The sequence below is a fragment of the Argopecten irradians genome, unplaced genomic scaffold (genome assembly GCF_041381155.1).
Source record: "Argopecten irradians isolate NY unplaced genomic scaffold, Ai_NY scaffold_0073, whole genome shotgun sequence".
NCBI classification, from domain to species: Eukaryota; Metazoa; Mollusca; class Bivalvia; order Pectinida; family Pectinidae; genus Argopecten; species Argopecten irradians.
Window position 1 is genome coordinate 16192 of NW_027187540.1, and position 6309 is coordinate 22500.

The window sequence follows — 6309 nt, forward strand, 5'->3', positions numbered from 1 at the left end:
AGAAATTTATGTCAAACAACAGTTCATCTCTTCCAAGCCTAAATGTCTGTCATGCATAGCAGAGCTGATAGTTTCTCCTTTGTCATTTAGGTAATCTGTTACTTAGTAACATTGGGAATGTTTAAATTGAGGTTGTCCCTACATGTATCTGTGTGTATTTTTTTTTAAGGTTTTAAGGAGAAATGTATGTGTTAAAAGCACTAAAGACATCTGTAAGTACAAAACTGCAAGAAAGGACATAATCAAAATTTTAAGATATATAGTCCTTTAAAGTAAGGACAGCAAATAGTACCAAGTGTACTTTGCTGTTAGACAGCTAAAGTATTAAAGCAGAAACTCTGTAAACTCACTTACCTGAAAAAACTATGGGAGATTCATTCCAATACATTGAACGTTCAAACTTTTGATAAAAATGTCAGCAGTAACAGTTTGTTGTAAAATTGTCAGCAGTAACAGTTTGTAGTAAAATTGTTAACAATAACACAGTGGAACTATATATACAATTTTGATGGAGTTTTAAAGTTTATTCCTCCAGAACAGACTTCAGACGTTTGTATGCCAGCACATACTCAGCTTTTGTGTGAAAAAGTTCAAAGCATGGCTCAATGCAGAGTGCCACTTGGCATTGTTTGCATTGGAAGCAGGTTTCCCGTCCCATTCGTTTCGGTACTGGTTCCTCTGGATTAGCGCTTCGGAACAGCTCTGCTTCAGCAGGCCCACAAACGACACATCGTCGCTTTGCGTGATTCCTGTTTCCTGAGGATGGCAAGTGGCAGATGAAGTGTCTAGCACTGAGTCTTTGCAAAACTTCAGCTGATGATCTCTTCCTGCCTCTAGATGAAGGACCAGATATTTCTGATGCAGTCACCAACTGATTCACCAACTCCCTTCTGAACACTCTCTGCAGGACAGTTTGTTGACTTCTGGTTTTGTACAGAATGTACGAATTTAACACAGCTAGGCCGAGCACATGGAAAAAGACCTTTTTCCACCACTTCAAAGTCATTCTTTCAAAGCTGCCATATGCTACCATCTGATCACATCTATCAACAGCACCCATATATTTGTTGTAGCTGTAAAATGCAGTCTGGTTTTTGAATTTCAATTCCTTCCTGGTCTCTTTTACCAGAGTCTTCCATGACACCTAAATGTATTATTATATAGTAAAACTTTCCATTTCAAGCCACAAAATGTGATAGTGTAACAAAATGTTTACATGAATTCATTTTGTCAAATTTTATAATAGATAATCATATTGTTTACTGCAACATGAAAACAATTACGAATAGGAAAGCAAAAAATATTTTGAAGTTAAAGAATCTAAAACATATACCAGTACTGAATGTGACATTGAAACATAAATTGCCACGATATAACATTCTGTTAAAGAATATTCACATTCAGTACATTTATATTTACCATTATACAGTTTGGTTTTTTCAATATGAATGTGAACTCAACAGAGTATTATCGAAGTTATGGTGCTCAATACATGTATCGTACCTTTGTGTATTGTTGTGAGAAGATGTACATCCTTTTTGTCTGCGTACTTTACTGCAACAAGCATGTCGTTGTTCATTACAAACATCTCGCCTCTAACCAAACGCCGATCCTTTAGATCCTGAGGTACACCACGTCTGTTTTTTCGCAAGGTTCCACATGCCAAGGTTGCGTTTAGAAATAAGGAATAAAATAATTGTGGACTACTGAAGTAATTGTCCATGTATAAATGGTAGCCTTTGTTTAGGAAAGGGTCAGCAAGACGCATGATGAGATCGTATGTTGCTCCAAACTGACTGTTCTGTCCTCCGTGACCAGTGTATAGTTCCATACGACTGCAATAGCCATTGTCAGAGTCACACAACATGTAAACCTTAAGTCCATATTTAATGGGTTTGTCCGGGCTATATACACGGAAATGGAGGTTCCCTCTCCAGGGTATCATCCCTTCATCGATGGCAATGTTCTTGTTAGGGTTATAACAACTTTGAAAGTTGGAAAGGATATCCTTGTAAGGCTCACCTAATTTCTGTAAAGGCGAGTAACCTGTTTGCCCTCTAGGAACTGCCCCAGAGTTGTCTGCTAGATGCAGTACACTCAACAATGATAAGAATCTGTCTCTTGACATCACAGATCTGAAGAATGGTGTATTTATAACAGGATTACCAGACCAATAGTCCTGAATATCCAATTGCTGGACAAGTCCCATCGCAATTGTCATCGCTATGAACGCTTTCATTTCCCCTAGCGTTGTGTCTGTCCATTTCCTGTACCTAGAGTGACTTGGGAGGTCAGGGTGTGTTTCAGTGTATGTGGCAGCGTATCTATTTGTCTCAACCACGATCTTCTGAATTATATTGTCAGTAATAATGCATTCAAAGTAGTCTAAATACGACAAGCTACCTTCTTCAGGTACCGACAAGATATCCGTGTTAATACCTGCATTACCGGTAAAAGTGAAAGTAGACGGTTCCTTTCCGCCTTCAACCCAATTATCGACATTAAATCCAGTTCCGTCCTCGGCAATGTTGTCGATATCTTCAATATCAAAGCCCTCAAACTCATCGCTATCTTCGTCTAGAAAGATTTCTTGAAATATCTGAACCTAGACTTTAATTATAGAACACAACAGCTAACTAATATTCCTTTGTTTTAATAATACAGTACAAAACTTTAACAAAGTTTAACACTGTGGTCTATGTAAAATCATTTAGTTGGTTGCTCTCTATAGCGAACGCAACCGGAAGTATAAGAGTCAGTCACTGGAGCCGAGTGAGTCCATAGATACAAAGGTAAGTCGCCAAGTTTTAGAATAATACGTGTCACTGTGATTATGCATGCAGTTTATTTAGAATTGGCCAGTAAGTTAATGGTACATATAACGTAGATTCAGGTAATTAGCACGGCTATAAACGTGTGACATGTGCGTTTAACATCAGATGGGTACGATCACATGGGTGCGCGGTGCATGGTCTCCTCAGTTGTCAGAATTTAGTTCACGGAACTGTATGCATGTTCCGGTTTAGGTGAACCAGGATTAGCGGTCAACTCAAGAGGAGGGGGGGGGGGGTGTCAGTCGTCTCTGCCATATTGGAGTGCCGAAAGTCATAAAGGTATAACACATACCTTACAGCTTATACATTTGAAATTGGTAACATTAAGGGGAGACAATTATATTGTATTACATAATGTCTAGTTTGGGTATGGTATTTATACCTGCCAGGTATAATTGGTGGGAGGGGGGGAGGGGGGGGTGATGTTCATCTCAGGTAAGCCAATTTAACTAATTGTACTGATTAATTGTAATGTTAGGGCTAATAAGTTTATTAAAAGTATGCATTTTATGTTATAATGATAAAAATATCATTTTGTGAATATTTTTTCTGTTAATGAAACATATAAATGGTGTTTCAGGGTCATTCAAGATTTCCGGAAATATATGTTGGTTGCACAGATTCCAGTCACGGACAAAGACATGCATCTCTTGTGCTCATTACAGGTTTGATCTTTGTTTAATTTGTTTATTTTAAACAGAAAGGCTCTAGAACCATGTTCCTGGTAAATTCAAAATATGTAAAAGTTTTGGTATATCTGGTTTTCTTCCAAAATCTTGACATTTTCTATATTATAGGGGTACCTGATTATGTAATGGATTATCTCCCTTGACTGGGGACTTTTTCTATTTTTTCATTATATTCAGAAAGTTTAATGATGTAACCAATAATTAACTTAAACAACATTGATACTATTTCAATATTTAATACATAATTTGCAATTAATCAACACAGTGTGTAAGTTCAATATTTCATGTTTTCAGAATTACTCCGCGGGTGACTGTCCGAAGGTGAAGCCCTGTCCTGGACAAACCACTTGACCGATTAAGTTCATATTACAGATTTGACATACAGCCGAAATACACTTTACATCATAGGTGAGTATTGGAATTTTAATTTCTGCTATAGGGATCAACCAACTAAATAAAAAAAGACCTTCGAAATGGCCCCTGTGTATACAAGATTGAGCCCAGGATAGAATTTTAACCCGCCGCGCTGATTGGCTGACTAATTATGAATTTCAAAAGTAAAAATGTTTTCTGACAGGTAATTATTCCTAGATAACCATGATATGAATTTGGAAATTCATATTGAGATTTAGGTTCAAAATATCAACTTTGATAATGAATAGGTAAAAGCATTAGAATTTCAGGATTTTTTAGTGCAAAATGCGCCTGATTTCAATAAAGCTACCCTGGTTGGAGTTTGAGCAGAAGGACCCAAACTTTTTTTTTTCTATTTAGTGTTATATGAGAACCTAGACTTTAATTATAGAACACAACAGCTAACTAATATTCCTTTGTTTTAATAATACAGTACAAAACTTTAACAAAGTTTAACACTGTGGTCTATGTAAAATCATTTAGTTGGTTGCTCTCTAAAATCGTACGGAATTGTGCTTACCTGTTCAGTTCTGTATAAAATCAACCATATCGAGGTTTCCATCTTTCGAAATTTTCTGTACCAAATCATGGAAATACACTGCATTTGAAATGTTTCATATACATTAATTAAAGATATTGAAGAATTAATGAATATGTGTTTCAGAAAATTATGATTAAGAGAAAAATTAAGAGAAAGCTTAGGAAAAAGTTATATAAAAATATGAAATAAAGTATAATAAAGTTATACCGAATACATCGAATTTAACTTTCAACAATGACACCTTTTAACTATTTTTAAAATATTGTTTTTTCAATTTGATAATATATCAATAATGTCCATTTCGAATAAAAATTGAGATAACCCAGACGGAACGACTTCCGGTACGGTATCGTTGTCATGGTAATGAAAAAGTGGAGCGAACCGCCATATTTGATTTTCAACCGAGGAAAGTTACTGTGGCATAGCCTATTGATGGTATGACCGTTGAACTGCTGAATGGTTGTCATGTATGTGTCGGTCTAAGAATGCGATATAGACTAAATTCTTCATAGTCATGACTTTTATTTTATTGTACGGATGATAGACAAGTGTTTGCATGAGTGTAGGCCTATTTTGAATGCAAACGGTGGTAAAGCTGATGATACTGTTTCGGATAGGCTTCCTGCAATGTTTTTTTTTCTTCTGGAAACCTGTATATGATCTGTTAACCTATGGTTCGCTTAGATGCTCGAAGAATTGTTCACCGACCATAAGATGTTCTGTATATTTAGATGAAATGAGTGACCGTAAACACATGTACTACTGAAGTAACTATGGAATCCCCGAACATTCCAGAGGAAAGTCCTCCGGTTGTAGCCCCGACCAGCGAATCATTTGGTTGTTTATTACCGTTACAATGCTTGAACACATCTTTTTTTATGTCAAATGCACATTTAATTGGATCTAATAACAACTCGTTATTGTTATATTAAAATCCTTCAACTTATGACGCAAAATCTTATCGAAACGTGAACTAGAAGTAGTCCGAACCTGTACTGCGTTTGTATTCGTACGTCATTGCGATTACGTTAATTTGAACGCAACTCCCCTTCCATTGAGTATATAGGGGCATATGTAAATATATAAGAAACTCCGTCAGGTTATAGTTGGAACAGTTGGATATGTACGTAACAGGAACAATAACAGCAGCCTGGAATCATATACGGTGGACACTTAACACACTGAAAAAAAAAACCGAAAAAAACGAAACATTATAACGGAGTTATTTTCTATACCAAAAAACAGTTATTTTATCCCAGTAAATTCTACCATTACATTTTATTATTTTTTTTATATTTTTTTTTTATTTTTGAAATCATTTTCATTTTACAGACAATACAGACAACGACAATTAATTTAATACCATAAATACAGAAACAAAAGTATTTCATTTGTATCAATTTTACATGACATTCATATTATACTTTTACACACACAAACACACCTATCACACAAATACCAAAGAGTTAACTTAAATTATTGTATACATTCAAAGGTCTCCATACACCCACATTCGTTCAGACATACATGACATTTAGAAGAGGTTAAGAAGATAGGTTAGAGAGGAAATAGTTGTATAGGAGGATAGATTCAAAATGTGGAATATATGTATTTTTCATCTAATAGTAGATAATTGGTTGTAAAAGTAATACCGGTAAATTTTCAGAATTATCCTTGGCTCTTAATTTTTTTCGTAATTTAAAAGAGTTCATATATCAAATTGTATAAACGGTGTCCATTTACTCCAACTTTTTATAAATTTTGCTTTCAAAAATCATTTTGACCATTTGATATGCGTCTTTGAATATTATAATATTCTTTTATATTTTTT

The 6309-nt window shown here is 35.2% G+C and overlaps 1 long non-coding RNA gene and 1 pseudogene across 1 annotated transcript; one reads left to right on the plus strand and one right to left on the minus strand.

The window, feature by feature from the left end:
• Positions 1–364: 364 nt before the first annotated feature.
• On the minus strand, positions 365–2365 carry LOC138311632 (piggyBac transposable element-derived protein 4-like; annotated as a pseudogene).
• Positions 2366–2610: 245 nt separating this feature from the next.
• On the plus strand, positions 2611–4028 carry LOC138311633 (uncharacterized). Its single transcript, XR_011206694.1, has 3 exons — positions 2611–2792; positions 3415–3499; positions 3818–4028. It is a non-coding gene; the product is annotated as an uncharacterized lncRNA (long non-coding RNA).
• Positions 4029–6309: the final 2281 nt, after the last annotated feature.